At 33.3% G+C, this 19,842-nt stretch overlaps 1 protein-coding gene across 2 annotated transcripts in view; it reads right to left on the minus strand.

Annotated features, from left to right (window-relative positions):
• KHDRBS2 (KH RNA binding domain containing, signal transduction associated 2) overlaps nucleotides 1-19,842 on the minus strand; it is a 445,362-nt gene that overhangs the window by 306,171 nt on the left and 119,349 nt on the right. The window lies entirely within an intron of this gene.

The raw sequence follows: 19,842 nt of genomic DNA on the forward strand, positions 1-19,842 counted from the left end.
TAGATATAATCAAGAGATAAACAGCTACCAAATGCAATCATGGATCCAATTCCACGATAAATAGAACACATCCTAGTTTCCTTATGTTAGAGAAGGACATCAGTCAAATATTTTATTATTCCTGTTAAGCACTTCCAATTAGTACAGATTTCTGTGTGGCCATATGGTTTTATAAGGTGAAAATCTAAAGAGATATTGGATAATGAAGATTGTAATAGCTTCCTATCTACCTCTGGTATCTATTTCCATATGGTTTACTGAAAGAAAGGGGATAAAATGTGAAAAAAGGAGGATTTTTTAGCCTAGCCCTGCTGACTCTCATGGATTAGTGTTTAGTTTCTTAAGGACAAAAGACATAAAAAAATATACAATTTAATTTAAAAAGAAGAAAGAGACCACACATAAAAGCCAGAGATATTTTGGAGGTTCAATGGTACCTGATGGTGCTGGACAGCTGTCATGATAACCACCACCAGTGTTGATGGAAAACATTTTCCCCCTTTCTGAATCAAGTAAAGTGGAGCTCCCATAACTAAGTTACTGAAGAGACAAAGTCATAACTTTTTCTGTGTGCACCTTGGAGATCAGTACATCTCCAGAGAACTAGGAGGATCTGTAGATCTGAATTCAGAGTATGATTCTAGAAATACGAGAGCTATTTATGTGGATATCTCAAAGGTATGATTAAAATGAAAAGAAGCAGAATAAGTACTATTAGCATGAAAGTTTCTCTGGAATCAACACAATTATTCTTAAGTATTAACAAAGATTATTTTATACATGAAATTATTCATGCTGTACCATTAATGATGAAAACAGTGTTTTTTGAAAACAAACTTAATGAAGTAGTGTGTGGATTTATAATCATGGCTTCCCACATATCTCAGAAAGATGCCTTCAGCTGAGAAAAGTAATCCCATTAAGTAGTTCATTAAATTTATTTCACCAATTTTAAAATCATGATTTTCATGTCAAATTAAAATATAACTTTCCCTTTTCCTTCAAAAAGTAAAGTTAAATCTGAATTCTTATATCTCATAAATTATACATCTTATATCTCATGTCTATAAAAATCACAACAACAAAATAGTTGCATATATATGCAAGTGAAATCAATTACCCAACAAAATAGCATCATAAAATTATTAGTGTATTATTAAACTTTTAGAAATGAAAACTTAAATATTAATCTATTCTTTAGGATTACAAGAGAATATTTTTCAGCATCTACTTAATTTGGTATTAAGCACCTATCATGTTTGCAATATTAATATTAATATTAAAGTGCATAAGAAATAAGCATATTATTTATTTGCGATATAAAAGGTCATGAGGATAGCTAAATAAAATTGTGTTAGCCAGATAAGATGAAGTTCTGAATTAAGGTAATGAAGAATATGGGTGAAAAAAGGCATATATAGAGCAAGAATATAATATAAAAAGAAAACTAAGAATAACCAAAGTATGGATAGTACCAAGAGTGGAAGAGAAGAAGCATTTAAGAGAATTTAAAAAGAATGGAGGATATTAAGAATGTATGGAAGAGAGAGTTTTTCAAAAATAAAAAAGTGGGAAAACATGCTATAGAAAATTCTAGTTTACTTACATTTAGTACATATTAGAATTAACAAAATCTACAAAAGCAAAGAATTGATAAGTGAAAATTTTACATTTAATACAAACAAAATTCTGTGAAAGGACCACATCGATGGAATTTAGTGCTTAGATAACTAAGGAAGATACTGACAAATCCACTTTCAGTAGAATGATGAAAGGCAAAGGTTAGATGTAAATGTGTTGAGAAATAAGTAGAAAATGAAGGTTCGGGTTAGAATTAGGGTTAATGTTGGGCCTCCCTGGTGGTGCAGAGGGTTGAGTGTCGCACTGTGAAGCTGTCCACAGCCTCTGCATCACAGGTTCAATTCCCGGCCAGCTAGGGAGAAACCCATATGGCAGACCTCTCCTGCCTCACCCACTGCTCCCCTCAACAATGTCTTTGGTAAATCTGCCTGTTCTGCTCCCCGCTCTCTCTGGTGAATTTTCTCACCCTCTTGTGCCTCTGACCTGTACCCCAGTTCTTTATAAATAAATAAATCTTTTTAAAAAAAATCCTAATTACTTTAAAAAAAAAGAAATAGGGTTAGTGTTAATTGTAAGGTTGCAAGGCCATGGAATGTGATTACATATTAAAATGAATGCAAGAAGAGAATGGAAATAAAAGTATAAGAATGAAAAAAATGAATAAAATTATGGCTAGAAATAAGAAAATCATAGAAACTGATGAAATCTATTTTCCTTGGGAATGAGTGAAAATATGCTCTTTCAACAGTTGAAAGGAATGACAAGGGGGTTTCTAAAGAATGGTGATACTTTAGAATTTGTTATAGATAATTTGAAAGGGTGCTAAGTATAGATAAATAAAAGAACTACTAATGCACACTAAAACTCAACCCTTGATGTTTAAAATATTTTGAAAATTATATATATATATAATTGTAAGTATCAAGTTCATTTGATTCCATTTTTGATGATGATAAAAGATAGATAGACAGACAGACAGATAGATAGATAAAGAGGCATAAAAGCTTAAAATACAAATGAAACATGGGCAGTAACTGCTCACAACAAGGACAGTACTACTGAGTATTTCAAAGTGACAGTAAAATCTAAGATTCTGACTAAATAGGAAATAGAAAAGGTTTTACAGACATGAAAACTAAGAAGGTATGGAGAGACTAGAAGATTTGGTATTCAGAAGAAAATGTTTAGTAGAGTAAAATATTGGGAGATCTTAAAAATATAGAGAATGTTTAGGAGAAAATTGAGAAATCTGGGTTTTAGTTATAAGAGAACAGAGAATTGTAGGAAGGTGAGGACAGAGGTTATCACCTAAATGTTGAAATCTCCTTGGGTATTTTGATAACTATAAATGGAGCAAGTAGATAGTAAATCTGAAACCACTAGGAAATACTTAAAACTAGGTGACAAGGATGTTCCAGAACTACACACACAGCATTTGTTTAAAATGAAGAAAGAAGAAATAGGGCATCTAAAAACCTGAAAATAGGAGAATACCAAAATAGTCAAATGGAGTTCATGAGGAGACATGTTGGGCCAATTTGAAATTAAGAGTTTCAAATGAAGGTACATACCATATTTCCCTGGTCCACTCAACTGTTTGGGGGCATTTATGTTGATTCTATCACTTGGCTATCATAAACAGTGCTGCAATGAACATAAGTGTGTATATTTCATTTTGAATTAGTGGTTTTGTGTTATTTGGGAAGATACCTAGGAATAGAATTGCTGGGTTACATAGTAGATCCATTTTTTTTTTTAATATTTTGAGGAACTGCCATACTGTTTTCCGGGGAGATGGACCAACTACATTCCCACTAACAGTGTAAGAGGGTTTCTTTTCCTCTATATCCTCATAGCACTTGTTTCTTGTCCTTTTGATATGGGCCATTGTGATAGGTGTGAAATGATATCTCATTTTGGTGTTGATGTGCATTTCCCTAACTACAAGTGATAGAGTATTTTTCCATGTGCCTGTTGATCATGTTTATGTCTTATATGAAATTCATGTGTAACAACATGGATGTATCTAGAGGGTATTATGCTGAGTAAAATAAGTCAGAAGGAAAAAGATAAACACTAGATGGTGTCATTTATATGTGTAATACAGAGAAACAAAAAGGGAAAGATACAATCTAATTAAAAACAAACCCTAAAAATCTGACTGTAGATTGGCAAGAACCAGAGGGGAGGTGAAGAGGGAGGTTGAGGGGCAAAAAAAAATGTGAGGACTGTGGTGGTAGACTAAGGGTGCTTGGGTGGTGTGTGTAGTATGGTAACGATACCTGAAGGGTGAGGTCCTATACCTTTAAAAAACAATCAATATTGTAAACCAATGTTACCTGAAAAAAAAAAAAAAAAAGAAGAGTAGTTCTCAATCTAGCAAGTGTGTTCCAGGATCCACTCTAAGTTCTGAAGAGCAATTAACTGCTATAACTACTCAAAGTTCACCAGTTAGAGAGAGTATCACATTGAAGAAAAATTTCCACTAGTGGAATAAAAAACAAAACATAAAAGTGACCACACAAGTAAAGAGAATACAAGAGAAAGGAAAATAAGCAGGATAACCCAAAGTGTTATACCACATAGTTTTACTCAAAAGAAAAAAAAAAAAAGAACTATGTACACGTAGAAAATGTCTTCCAGAATGATGGCGGATGATGGTGTTTAGAACAAAATCTCGTTAGGTAGAAAAAGCCTCAGTTAATTGCGTGGAAGTTGCCTAGGATTAACAGATGATGGCAAAGAGGTGGAGAAGTAACACTATGGCAAAGACAACAAAAACAAGAATTAAACAAAAGTAATCAGCAATCAGAAAATTCTTTTTAAAACAATTTGGGACTTGAGTTGTTAATAACAAGAATTAAATTTAAGTAAACAGCTTCTTAACTATACTCAAGAAATTGATCCTTGAAAGTTTAGAAATGCTTAACAGGATCATATACTTCTACTCACAGGCATGAGTTTCAAAGCTCAAAACTACTTGGCTGACATGATATATATTTGTCATTTATCTCAAGAAAGCAATAAAAATTAACCATCATTATTAACTACTATGTATTAGTCAATAATTCTGTGCTTAGCACCATGAGTGCATTATTTTGATATATTATTCCACAGCGAAGCAAGTTCCCTTTTGGTGCATAAGCTATACAATGAAGCAGTACTATATCGACCAGTAAACCCCTATTGCCTATAGTAAGTCTGTCATTTAACATTTATTGAATACCGGTTATACATGATGCTGCAAAGAGATCAGAATATGTTTATGTGCCAGAGAGAACAAAGATAACATTTTTGTTATCCAGGAGTCTGATTTTAAAAGAAATACAAGTTACTAAAATGAAATGTACACTACAAATGTAGGCCTGCATTTAAATGGAAATTTTCTCCAAAGAACTGAAAGTTCTATGCTACTGACTTCAATTTTATTTCAAAATCACATAAATAAAGAGGAAAATATCACTATATTATAGATATACTTAGATACACAATTTTAGCAAGTGTCACAAAGAATATCGACCCACAAGCACTTTGTATCACTCAGTATGATTAGAATGGCAGGTGCTCCTATGAGAAATAAAGTTACCACAGGCATCATATCATTCCCACAACCAATGGGTGACACAGTAATTGAGAATGGTGGAACATGCCACACCTTGCACTGTAACCCAGCAGCTGATCTGCCATGGAGAACATAGCTCCAAGGGCATCTGGGTGCCTGCTGAGATGACTAAAGTGCACAACACCCATCTAAAGATATAAGCACTCCCATATCCCTAATTTTATTGAACAGTACATTTAAATTATACTATCAGCAGGGGGCAGAGGGAAGCAAGTCTTATTGGTATATTCATAAAATATTATAGTAACTCAAGAGTTACTAATTTCATATACAGCTATTAATATCATAACTGAATCATAATAATATACATTTTCATAAGGTTGTATAATGAACATAAAATTATAATTTTCTGATAACTTTAAAACAACATATCAATATTTTTAATTACTTTGCTTTTACACATGAGGAAAATCAAAGTAATACTTTGAAATTCCAATTCCCTGGGCATTTAATAGAAAACTCTTAAATTAATTGACTTAAATAAGTTACTCATTTCACAGTAGTGGAAGTTTTTGACATTTTTCATTTTCTTTAAGTAAACTTCATTTTTCAACAATTACTTAATAGACCATATGATTACAGTTCATAATTGCAAGTCAGCAGCCAGAATTATTACCAATGAATAACAGATACTGATTTTTCACTAGAAAAAGTACCAAGATATACATATCGTCTCATGATCATCATGATCATCAAAATGTTCGACCATGTTATCATTAGGGAAATGCAAATCAAAATCCACAAGGAAATTTCACTTGACATTGTTGAGAATGAATGTTAACAAAAATCAAGATATAGCAAGTGCTGGTGAGGATGTACAGATAAAGGCACCCTAATGCACTGTTGGCAAGAATGTAAATTGGTAGAACCACCACGGAAAACAGTATGGAGGTATTCAAAAAATTTCAAATAGAACTAACTACCATGTGATCCAGTAATCCCACTTCTTCATTTTACCTGAAGAATATGAAAGCATTAACTTCATAGATTCAACCTCTGTGTTCCTTATAGCACTATTCACAAAAGTGAAAATACAGAAATAACCCAAGTGCTCGATTACAGATAAATGGATAAAGAAGATGTGACACGTATACACAATGGAATAAATACTACTCAGCCAAAAGAAAAGATGAAATCTTCTCATTTGCAAAAACACAGATGAACCTTGAAGGGATTATGCTAAGTGAAATAAGTCAGAAAGAGAAAAACAGTACTGTATTATATCACTTATTTGTGGAGTATAAAGAAAACAAGCAAATGAACAAACAAAACAAATCCACAGGCTCTGACAACAGAATGACAACACAGACTCTGACATCAGAGGGGAAGCAGGGAGGGAATGGGTAGAGGGGGCCAAGTGGTTGGTAGTGGATGATGATTGGACATTTGCTTGTGGTCCCAGTGATAGTTACTGAGGTGAGTAAATGTGCTCCTGGAGACTAGATAGCAGTGCTCCTGGAGACTATATACTTCATAACAAAAGAGAGAGAGAACTATAGCACAGAGGTAAAAATCACAGGTGCCATTGCCTGCTGACTAGGGAGCAATCTCAGTTCTGATTCTTGAGTACTTGAACAAATTAGGGAACGTCATTTCTTTACCTAAAAAGTGAGACTGATAATAATACTATGGTTTGTTATGAGAATTACATATAAAACATTAAAAAACAATGCTTACCAATGCTCACTACATATTATTATTATTAATTATAATTATTATCCAGATTTTAGATTAGTGAAACATCAATGAAATAAGGAACCTCTAGGTATGCAGTGTTGGGTTTTAGTAGGGAGCACAATAAAAAGACTATAAAATTCCCCTACTTCATAGTTAGGTCTATTATTGCTGTTCTCTAGTCATATACAATTACACATTTCCTTAAGTCACGCTTCCAGCGTTCTCTATGTTTTTTGTTAGTTTGGCTGTCTGTCTGTCTGTCTGTCTGTTTTTAATGCTCTGTATCCAACAGTCCCTGTTCCCAACAACCTGAGACTCCACTGTTCATTCCCCATGCAATGAATCTGAGGTTTGGTCCTTGATAACTCACTGCATAACATTCACCAAAATGGCTATTGCTTTCCTATATTAACCACAGAGAAGCCCAGAAAGTCAAATTCTTCAGAATTATTTGATGAATACATCCTGGAAATAGACAATAACTTCAAGGAAATAAACATCTCCAAACAGGCGATCAGCTTCACATGTTTTCTCTCAGAGCCCATTGACATCACAAAGTATGGGCACAACTGAGTCAAACTCTACACAGAGCAACTGTATTAGGTTCTTAAAAAGTTCTTTGAAAGTGAAAACAAAGATGTTACTGTATTTCCCCTTTGGCCTCTGACTGTGGAAAAAAATAGATATTTGATGTTAATCAAAACTGCCTACCTGACAGGAGGTATGCAGGAATTCTCTGTACTTTCTGCTTAATTTTGCAGTGAACCTTTTAACCCTTCCCAAAAATAGTTTATTAATTTTAAAAATTACTTACTGATTAGAAGGAATATAATACTTCATTATAACTCTGCATCTCCTATTATGTTTTACTAAAATTTCTTTCTCTGGAATAGATATGAAATTATAAATGACCTTTTCCTTAATCATTCTCTGACTAATTTATAGACAAAAGTGGAAAAACACATTGAACAATGAAAGGGCAAGGCGATCATTTAATTCCATTGCAGAAAATGAAATTCTACTTTGAAGAACAATTAACAGGAAATTTATAAGGCATATGAGTGCTGGACTAGGAATAAAATAAAGAATGTCCACTGTTCCTCTCTCTAGTTTTCATTTGGGTAGAAAATAAGATGAAAACATGGGCCATCCAGCAGGTTATTTTTTTTTTCACATTTATTTATTTATTTATACAAACACTGGGTACAGTCAGAAGCATGGGAGGGTGAGAGAATTCACCAGAGACAGAGTTGGGAACAGAACAGGCAGACTGACGAAATACACTGCTGACGGGAGCAGCGGGCTTGGCAGGAGAAGTATGCACGCCATGTGGGACCCTCACGGGTAGGCAGCAGGGGATCAAACTGGCGCTATAGAGGCTGAGGGCAGCTTCGCAGCCCAGCGCTCAACCGCTGAGCCACCGGGGAGGCCCCAGCAGGTTAATTTTTAAGGGCCGAAGGCATGATTTGGAGAGTTTTATATTACTGGTTCATTAACTACTAAGAACCAATGGAAGGATTGGCCATTTTATAAATATTATCTTTGTGTAAGTAAATGTTTACTCATTTGTATATTTCACTTAATTATGAACAAGTGATGTTCCCTACACCTTTTATTCAGTTAAATAGGTAGAAATCTATTTTTAAAATATCACAAATGAACTCTCGAGAATATGCATTACAAAATAGGATAAAAATAAGGAAATGTAGAGACTGCCTTGACCTTAGCTAAAGTAAGCCAAAGTCAATAGAAAGAGTGACATATAAGCATTAGTCGCAGATGGCTTTGCCAGATCCAAAGGTAAAATATAGTTTCTACACAAATGGAAAAGCCTCAGGAAATTCAATAAACACAATTTCCCCCAACTGATTTTTTTCATCCAACCCATTATGTAGAAAAAAATGAAAGAATACAAAACTACTAATAAATGAGTGTGGTAAAAATACAGGAACTTCAACCAGTAAGTAATTTTTAAAAACAAAAAAGGTGTATTTGCATAGTGGCAATGAGGAACAGGAAACTGAAATAAAAAGTATAATTTAAAATAATATACAAGTATGAAACACTTAGGTATAAATTAGATAAAATATATAGAGACTGAAAAGGAAAATTAAGAGGATTTAACAGATGGAAAGATATACTGTATTCATAATCAAAAGACTCACTATTGTTAAGATGTTACATTTTTCCCCAAAATACATCATCTCTTGCATCCACGGATGCATTGTAATACCATTGTAATTCAATATCCAAGAAAGGTTTATTTTTTATAGAAATTAACAACTGGAGTCTAAAATTCAAACGAAAACTCCAAGGAAGTAGAATAACCAATACAGTTTTTAAAAAAGGATAAAATTAGAGGAATAAAGGTACTTACTCTGAGACTTATAAAAATAGACAAATCAGTGCAACGAATTGAAGAATTCAGAAGTAAGTGTATACATATATGGATAGCTTTTTATAACAAAATTTTAAAGTAAATTTAGTTGAGAAAGTATAATCTTTTCAAAAAATGCTGGAAATATTTTACATGTATATGACAGAAAAGGAGCAAAAGGAGGGGAGAAGGGTAAGGAATGAATGAACAAAGGAGAAAGTGAAGGAAAGTGGAAGAAAGTAAGGCAGTAAAAAGTAAGGGAGTGAAGGAAGGAGGGAGAACAGGGAGGGAGAGAGCAGAGGGGACGGAGAGTGAAAGGAATAGAAAAAAGAAAAGGAAAAAAGATTTCTACCTAAAATTTTATTATATATAAAAATAAATTAAAATGTACACTCTTAATGTATAACCTAAAACTTTAAAATTTCTAGAAGAAAACGCATAAAAAACCTTTGTGACCTTGTGTTAGGAAAATGTTTCCTAAATATGACTGCAAAAACAAGATCTACATAAAAGGAAATATTGATATAATCGGTAAATTAAACTTGATCAAAATTTAAAATTCTGCTCTGCAGAAGACACTAGTGTCAGAAGATAAAAAGACAGATTACAGGGAGAGAAAAAATGTTCAGAGGATGTACCAAACCAAGGACTTGAATTCAAAATATATTAAGAAAATTCAAAATTCAAAAATAAAGCAACCATAATTAAAAAAAAAAAGGCAAAAGTTGAACAGATGGTCATCAAAGAGACAGGCAGATGGCAAATAATAATTTGAAAAGATGCTCTATATCATTAGTCCTTAAGGAATTGCAACTTAAAACCACACAATGAATCTAGAATCTACCAAGAAGAATGGTTAAAATTAAGAAAGAATGACTATAACAAGTAATGATGATATGGAGAAATAGCCAGACATTCCTGACAGAAATATGAAATAATAAAAACACTGGAAAACAGCTTTGTTCTTTCTTAAAACACCAACATGCAGCTACTATATGATTCTAGAATTCAAAATCTTAATAATTCAAAAGAAATTAATGTCTCTGCCCACAGAAAGTGGGCACACTAAAGGTCATCTCAGCTTTACTTGTAACAGCCAAATCTAGAAAAATAAAATGTTCAACAGTGAACAACTGTGATCTATCCATAATAAGGAGTGCTGCTCCACAATAAAAAGGAATGACTCATTTATACATGACAGAAGATAGATGAATTGCAATATAATTATTTTCAGGGAAAAAAGCCAAAAAGGAAGCAATGGCTCCCCCCAAACTAACACACCCTATAATTTTACCTATAAAAATTTTGAAGGGGGGCCTCCCCGGTGGCGCAGTGGTTGAGCGCTGGGTTGCAAAGCTGTCTGCAGCCTCTGCAGCACCGGTTCGATCCCCGGCTGCTCCCCGGGCACGGGAGGAGGGTCCCACATGGCGCGCAGACCTCTCCTGCCGCCCGCTGCTTCCCTCAGCAGTGTACTTCGGTCCTTCTGCCTGCTCTGCTCCCCGCTCTGGCTCTGGTGAATTCTCTCACCCTCCCGCGCTTCTGACTGTACCCAGTGCTTGCATAAATAAATCAATCTTTAAAAAAAAATTTTTTTTGAAGGTATGCAAACTAATTTATAGTAACTCAAAATAGAAAAGAACTTGCCTGGGGAGAATATGAAGTGGTGAGGGGTAGGAATGGAGGAGTAATAGAATCTTTTAGACAGGAAAATTGGGGAGAAGGCGAGCTTAAGATCATGATCTTGATTTAGTAATCATTTCCTGACATATACATACGTAAAAACTTACCAAGTTTGATACATTCTACATGCATAGGTTACTTTATGTATCTGACTTTTACTTCAGTTGAAAATGAAAATGAAAACAAGTAAAGTATATTTTAATGGCCTAATAAACTGAACTAAAGGAATTGCTTGCAACTTGTGATAACCATGTTCAAAATTAAGTCAGTGGTTACAATTTTTCTTGTACTTTCATAAAACATAATTTGCTGTTATTTTATGCTAATTTTATAAATCAAAGTTTCTACATGCACAGTTAAATTTAACACACATAACTGATTACTACTATTTTAGGGAAAAAGTGAAGTGTATATATCACTTCCCTTAAATATTACTAATAGCATTCTAACAGTGCACACAGAATTTTATTATTATTCTGAAATTAAAATACTACTATGAAGTCTATAGGAACTAGATCTGCACAGATTCATTCATTCATCAAATAATTTTGAATGTTCTATGTGTTGCTTTTGTCACAGCATAACTTATTAAAAAAGTCACTTGATGGAGAGGTCCAATGAGAGTTCTGTGAAGTTAGACAGTATTAGAATTCAATTTAGACACTTCAGATCTTGTATATATTTTTCTTTGATTTATTACAGTAGTTCTAAAAATTCAGCTGCATCTGATTCAACTAAAGATTTTATTTATTAAAAAACGGATTGCTGGACACTAACCACAGTTACTGACTCAGAAAGGCAGAGTTGGGCATAGAATTATCTGCATTTCTAGTAAGTTTCCAAGTGAAGCTAATGCTGCTGACCCAGGAATTCTATGCTGAGAGTCAGTGACTTATTAGTGATTATTTTGAAATAGTTGCAAATAATTAAGAACAGTTTAAATTTGAGAAGTAATAAATCAAGGTACACTGTTAGGAAAAAAGATCACTTAGAAAACTCTAATTTCACTTTAATAATCACCTTACATAAATACCTTGATCACAAATGTGAAAACCTGTAGTTGCCTAAATTTGGCATTTACACTTGCAATATTTCTTCACAAAATGGGATCGTGTATACCATAATGCACAAAATCTGATTTCCAAAGGTAATGGGAGACAAACATAAAAGCAACTTTAATGGGGCAAATGATACTGTATATTTGAGCATTCTTGTTACTTGACTTGGCTATACTTTTAAAGTAAGAACATTAAAATATCACAATGAAGCAACAGAATTGGAAGAAACTCTTCCAGCACAAAAGATTCAGGCAACACTGAGTAAATAGAACATCTCTACTGGGATTTATATACCAGCAAATTTGTTCATTCAGTTCCCACGAGGAAGAGGATAAAATAGAAAACTGGAACTTAAACAGAAAAGGGTAATAAAATACCACTCCCCCATCTTACATAATGACCTCTCCAAAAATGAAGAGTTACATAATGGAAGGATGGTAACAAAATATAATAAAGATTCTAAATTACAATGTAGGTATCCTGTGTATTTTTATATTACTAATAAAGGTCATTTTGTTGTAAGAAAGTAAAATGTTTTCCACCAAAAAATTTAGTGGATTCCATGGTTTGAGTAAAATTGTGCAATGCAAATATTTTTAGAATACAGACAGTAGTGCACCAAAATAATCTACAGCCAGAAACTCTCCTTGTAATTCTCATATAAGCTGAAGTAAATACTTCACAGAAAAATTAGAACATGAGCAAATGTTTTAAGAGCTGTCTCTATATCCATCTATTCATGACTCCATCTACCTTCCCATCTAAATAGCTAGCTATTGCTTATTTTATTGTCATTGTTTAAAAAGAAATTAAAAATACATTCAGATGAATGCAGACACAACCTATGATAACCTACAGGACACAGGAAAAAGATTACTAAAAGTAAACTATATCTATATAGCAATACAGGTCACCATCAAGACAGCGCAAATAAATAATCTTCTCTGTCACCTTAAGGAACCAGAAAAAGCTGTAAACAAAGTAAAACCAAAGGAAGGAAGGAAGCAATAAAAATTAGAGTGTAAATAAGTGAAATAGAAATTTAAAAGGCCATCCAATTTAAAAAAAAATACATACAAAATAGATAAAACTATTGCTAGGATCACCAAAAAATGGAGAAAACTCAATGAACAGAATCAGAGTAAAAGAGTAGTTACAGCAGACACCTCAGAAATTCAAAGAATCATAAGAAATTACTATGATTAACGGTATACTAGTAAATTGAAAAACCTAGAAGAGATGGACATATTCTTAGAAACATACAACCATCAGAGACCAAATCTGGAAGAAATAGAAAATTTGAACAGACCAATTACAAGCAACAAAACTGAAATCATAATCAAGAGTTACCAGAAAAACAAAAGTCCAGGATCAGAGGATTTTAATAGTGAGTTCTACCAACCCTTCAAAAATGAACTAATAACTAATACGCTTCCAGAATTCTAGAAATAGAGAATAATTCCAAAGAAATTTTATGAAGCTAACATTACCCTTCTACAAAAACCAAAGACAACATAAAAAAAAAAAATACAGACCAATTTCCCTGATGAAAATAGATGTAAAAATACTCAACAAAATCTTAGCATACTGAAATGCAACAATGTATTAAAAGGATCATAAAACATGACCTAGAGGAATTATTCCAGGGACACAAGAATGGTTCAGCATCCGAATATAAATTTTGTAATTCACCACATTGACAAAAGGAAAGATAAAGATCACAGGATAATATCCACAGATGGTAAGAAAACATTTGCTAAGATTCAACATGCAATCTTGATTAAAAACCTTCAAAAATGGGACATTTGGAATATACTTTAATATAATAAGGGCCATAGATGGCAAAGCCACAGATAACATCATTCTCAATGGTGAAATATAATTTTTTTTACTACATTGTGGTATGTGACAAGAATTTCCACTTTCACCACTACTGTAAGTGCAGTGTTAAAAGTTGTAGCTAGAGCAATTAGGCAAGAGAAGGGTATGAAAAGAATCTAAATTGGGAAAGAAGTAAAAATATCATTATTTGCATATGACATGATGATATACATAGAAAATCACAAAGACTCCACTAAAAATCTAATTGAAACAATGAATCAGTTCAGTAAAGTGGCACGTAACAAAATCAATATACTAATGTTAACAACAATCTGGTAAATGGAACAAATCAAGGAAAGAATTCCATTTAAAATCACATTAAAAAGAAATTAAATATCTGGAAACAAACTTAACAAAGGAGGTGAAGAACCTATACAATGAAAACTATAATTTATTTACTTGTTTTTATCATTCTTTTTCATTAATTTATTTAATGTTTTATGATAACTGAAGTAATATAATATTATGATAATTATGATAATATTAGGACACACAAAGAAATGGAAAAACAGTCCCTGTTCATGGAGTGAAAGAATCATTATTGTTATAATGGCCATCTTACACAGGCAATATACAAATTCAATGCAAACCTTGTCAAAAATTCAGTGGAATTCTTCAAAAAAAAATAAAAAGAAATATTACCGAATTCATATGGAAACACAGAAGACCCTAAGAGCCAAACCAATATTGACAAAAATAAGGAAGAACTGTGGTATCACACTCCCAGATTTAAACTGTGCTACAAATTTATAGTAATCAAAACAATACTGGTACAGTACTGGAACAAAAACAGGCAAATAGGCCAATGGAATAGAGTTGAGAGTCCAGATATAAGACCTGAAAATATAAAAACATAGGTAAAAAAAAGACACAATAGTCCACAACACAGGCTTCAGTGATATTTTTGTGGATTCGTCTCTAACAACAAACGAAATAAGATGTGAATAATTGGGTCTATATCAAACTAAAAATTTTCTGTACAGATAAAGAAACTATCATGAAAACAAAGAGATACTCTACTGAATGGGAGAAAATATTTGCACATGATCCATTTGACAAGAAGGTAGTATCTGAGATCTACAAAGCATTAATATAACTCAACAAAAAGAAAACAAGGAACCCAATCAAAAGTGGGCAGAAGAGTTAAATAGGCATTTTTCTAAAGAAGACATACAGACAGAAAACACCTATGAAAAAATGTTCATCGCCATTATTGTCAGAGAAATGAAAATTAAAACCACAATGAGACACCACCTCACACAGGTGAGAAGGGCCCATATTAAAAAGATCAAAAACAAGAATGGGGAGAATAAGAAGCCTTTATACACTGTTGGTGGAAACGAAAACTGGTCCAGTTCCTGTGGAAAATAGTATGGAGATTTCTCAAAATACTAAAAATAGATCTATCCCATCATCTATCAATTCTACTCCTAGGAATCTACCTAAAGAATGCAAAACACTGATTTGAAGTGATAATCTCCCCTATGTTCATTACAGCAATATTTACACTAGTCAGACTATTGATACAACCAACAAGCCCAAAGACAGCTAAGTGGATTAAGTGGTATATATTCACTTGGCTATAAAGTACAAATTGGCTTTAAAAGATAAATTCTTAACTTTTGTGACAATGTGGATGAACTGCAGGGGATTACAATAAGCAAACTAAGACACAAGGAGAAAGACAAATACTGGATGGTGTGACTTATATATGTGGAAAATAGAGAAACAAAGTTAAGGGTCAGATAGAATGGAGCTAATAACAAATCTTAGACATTTAACCACAGAAGAGTCTACCATAGGTGAAAGGAAAGGCAAAGTAGGTGGGGGCACAGTGGTCTATAGTGGAGGCCATTTGGCACTTGGTGGTGAGGGTTGTATGGTAACATACAACTGAAAGGTGTGATCCTATACTTTTAAATTAATACAATGTTGCAAACCAATGTTACCTCAATTAAAAAATAGTAATAATTATAAACATACTTTGAATAACAAGTTTCTCCCTTCTTAAAAAAATACCTGGATATCCAAATTCTCCATTTCAGAATTAATGTTCTCATACATGTATGACCTTTGAAAACTCAGTTTTATTCATAAAACAATAAATCTTGATATAAGCCACAATTAATTTTTATATTAAGGGTATTCATACCATGCTGTCATGGAGAAGAGAGTGGAGTTATAATGTTTACATTCTGCTGAGCACTTTTCGCACTACTGTACAGCTCACAATAGGCTTAATACTCCTGATGTTAGAATTTGATTATACTCCTGGATGTAGGTGCAGCTATTATTGGTTTTATAGAAAAAGACACATTGTAGCTAAGAGAGTACAAGGTATTTTTCCAAGGTCAGAAAACCAAATGGAAAAGGTAAAATTAAATTCAAACCCCAATCTTATGCACTCCCATGATTTTAGTTAATCTTACAGTTGTGAAATGACCTTTCACCAAATACAGAATGACAAAATCAATCATAGGGAGAAAAAGTTTATGTATATACTTTGACTTGCTTTCTGTGAGTTATTGTAAAAGTAAAATAATTTTCAAAAATCCAGAGAAATTATTTTCTAATTAGAATTTTTTTGGAAGCAATTTCTATGGATTCATATTTCTTAGAGTCAGCTGGACTCCATGAGAGTCTAACCTGTCCTTGCTTTTTCCCCTTAAAACACCAGTATGTATGGGGACTATAACCAAGATGAAAATGCATACATTGAGCAAAAATGAAAAATGTAAAAAATATATAAAATAAAAAATAAATAAATTAATAAATACAAAAAAATCCACCAGTGTCCACCACCAGCAAATGGCATGAATTATAAACAAGATCAGTTCCATGAGCATCATCAAAATCTTTGAGGTTATATTTAGTCAGAATTATTTCTAAGTTTTCTGAAAACTGCTACAAATTTACCATTAAATTTAAATTAAATTTAAATCATAATCATTAAATTATGCCCTTTGTTGTATAAACAGAATTATTGATGCTGTTGGTTTTGTTTTTGTATTGCATGCCCTTCAATAAATTATATTTGCTCAAAGTTGCTTAACATTTTAAGGAGCATTACAATCATTCAAAATGTTTGAACCCTGTCCCTGATAGCACTTCTCAATGTAATGCTTTTTATAATTCGTGTTAAGTATGAAAATCCTATGGTGTTACTTGACAACATCACATAGTTGAATTACTGTGGGCATTTATAAACATTGTTCCTTTTGTTGTTGTGTTATGTTTTGTTGTTCTGTTCTGTTCTGTTCTAATAGAGTTGCATATATCACTTAATAAACTAACTGTGTATGCTTCTTTTGCAATATTTACAGTTTATAACATGTTGGATAGATAAAACAATATTACACTGAGTCATTGATTTTTTTTTTTTTTACCCTGTACACACTCTTTAACGTGTGTGTACGCAAACTGCTTTGGTAAAGGTTACAATTGACTTCCAAATTGCTCAAATTGCTGGACAATTCTCTGTTCTCATCTTACTTGACTGCTTATGAAGCATTTGGTATCCCCAGGGATCTGAGTGAGGTCTTCTGCTCCTACCTGGGTGGCCTTGTTCACCTTGGCTTCAAATTTCAAATAGTAAACATTTACTCAGGACCCAAATCCTGAACACTAATCTCAACTAATTTACAAGGAATCTCTTCCTGTGAGAGATTGTCCATGACTTTGAACTTCACATAAGATACAGCCCTAACTTATTAGGAGATGGACTATCACAAATGTTTCTCTCAACTTACACCACTTTGAACTCCGTGCTTTGGGCCAAAAAAAAACTTAAAGAGTTCTTATTATGCAAATCTGCTTCATGCCTTATTGACTTCTGTCCTTCTTCCTGGAATGTCAAAATTTCTCAGTTTAATCACCAGTTTTATTATGAAATATTTCCTGAACCTTCCTCCTCACTATACTCTGTGTCCACAGCAACCACAAGGATTCTACTTATAAACTGTGTGTGTGTGTGTGTGTGTGTGTGTGTCTATGTGTCCCTTTGTCTGCCAGCAACTCTTTAAGGTCAGAGATCAGACTTTTCTAATTATCAGAGCATGTAGTTCAGTAATGCATATAAATGTCAAAAAAAATCACAAAGACTGCCAACTGTGATTAATTCTAGCACTGACATTTTGAGTCTTATGAACAGTAATATCCACATAAGCTGTGATATCCATTAAGAATCTGGTTTGGATAAAAATGTTTATGGGTAAGTCTACTCTGTTACCTGTAAATACATTTATACTTATGGTTTATTTTGCTTCCCTTCATTTCTGTTTTATAAACTTATGTTCATAGTTTGAAGGTATTCATGATCACCCTAACCATAACAACAATCATATATTTTATGGAACCAAACACTGCTTATAGTTTCTGGTGTATTTTGGCACCATTCTAGGGAGTATATATCTTTTCTTCTACCACATCTCAAAGTTTTCCATTCTTCTTGGAGCTAAACAGATTCCCTCACCTTCTAATATCTTTCATGGAGTCCCGTGGTTCCCTGTTCACAGAGAACTGGCCAAGTCTTACCCTAACTTTTGAACTATGGTTTCTTTAACTCTATATATGGGTTTCTCTGACAGAACAATCAGGTAATACGTACACACTTTATCAACTTGAGTCTCCTATTCCTATTCCTTCCTTTAATCAAATTAGTTTTCCTCTACATGACTGAATGAGCAATAATAAATTAGAATTGCAGCATCTTTTATATAAAATGATGAGGATATAAATAGTAATTAGGAACCTGTTGCCAAACTCTAAATAGAAGATCTTCATTTGGTGTGTCTTAGAGTAGGGGCATGGTAAATATGGTGTCACCTTCTTTGATATAATTAAGGATTCTAACCTAAGGCACTGAAAGAGAAAATACATATATGAATAATGACTATGTGTATGCTGGAAGTGTTTTTAAAATAGAAAAATTCAGGGGGCCTCCCTGGTGGTGCAGGGGTTAAAGATAGTACAATCAAGCTATCACCAGCCTCTGCAGCACAAGCTCATCCCCAGTTGGCCAAGGAGCAACCCACATGGAGCAGCGGACATCTCCTGTCTCGCCCGCTGCTCCCCTCAGCAGTGTATTTCAGTCACTCTGCCTATTCTGTTCCCCACTCTGTCTCTAGTGAATCCTCTCAGCCCCCACACCTCTGGCCTATACCCCAATTCTTTGTATACATAAATAAAATAAATCTTAAAAACATATATATAAATTCGTAATTCTATATTCTGCTATAAATTTACATAATGAGTCTTACTTAGGAACATGTTTTTCAAACACAAATTACAAACTAACCTTTAACATTATTAGTTTTTATTTTTACTTTTCTTATACCTTTTGTGTGAGAAATTTAAATTCTCTCAGTAACTTTCAATTACATAGCAGTGTTATTATCTATTGTTGCCATGCTTTACATTAGTCTCAGGATTATTGATCTTAAAGCTGAAGCTCACAGAATTTTAACAATCATGCCCTATATTCTCCCACCCACCAGTTTCTGCCAACCACTTTTTCCACTGTTTCTGAGTTTGACTTTGTTTTAAAGCATCCACATATAAGTGATACCATGAAGCATTTTTCCTTTACTGTCTGGTTAATCTTACTTAGCATAATTCCCTTTAAAGTCCATCTATCATACCAAATGGAAGAATTTTCTTCTTTCTCATGGCTGAATAACATATGTGCATGTGCAGACATATACCACATCTTTACGCATTCATCCAGAGATTGAGTTTGTTTCTATATTTTGACTACTGTGAACAATGTGACAATGAACATGGGAATGCAATCTCTCTTCAATATCCTGACTTCATTTCTCTTGGCAATATATTCATTTGGCAATCCTTTTTAATTTCTTGAGGAATATCCACACTGTTCTCCATAGTGGTAGAATCAAAGTATGTTTCCAGCACCAGTGCACAAGGGTTCCATTGTTTAACATCATCACCACCAGCACTCATCTCTT

This window comes from Talpa occidentalis, unplaced genomic scaffold, assembly GCF_014898055.3.
Source record: "Talpa occidentalis isolate TD23 unplaced genomic scaffold, MPIMG_talOcc4v2.1 talOcc4.2, whole genome shotgun sequence".
Classification (NCBI taxonomy): Eukaryota; Metazoa; Chordata; class Mammalia; order Eulipotyphla; family Talpidae; genus Talpa; species Talpa occidentalis.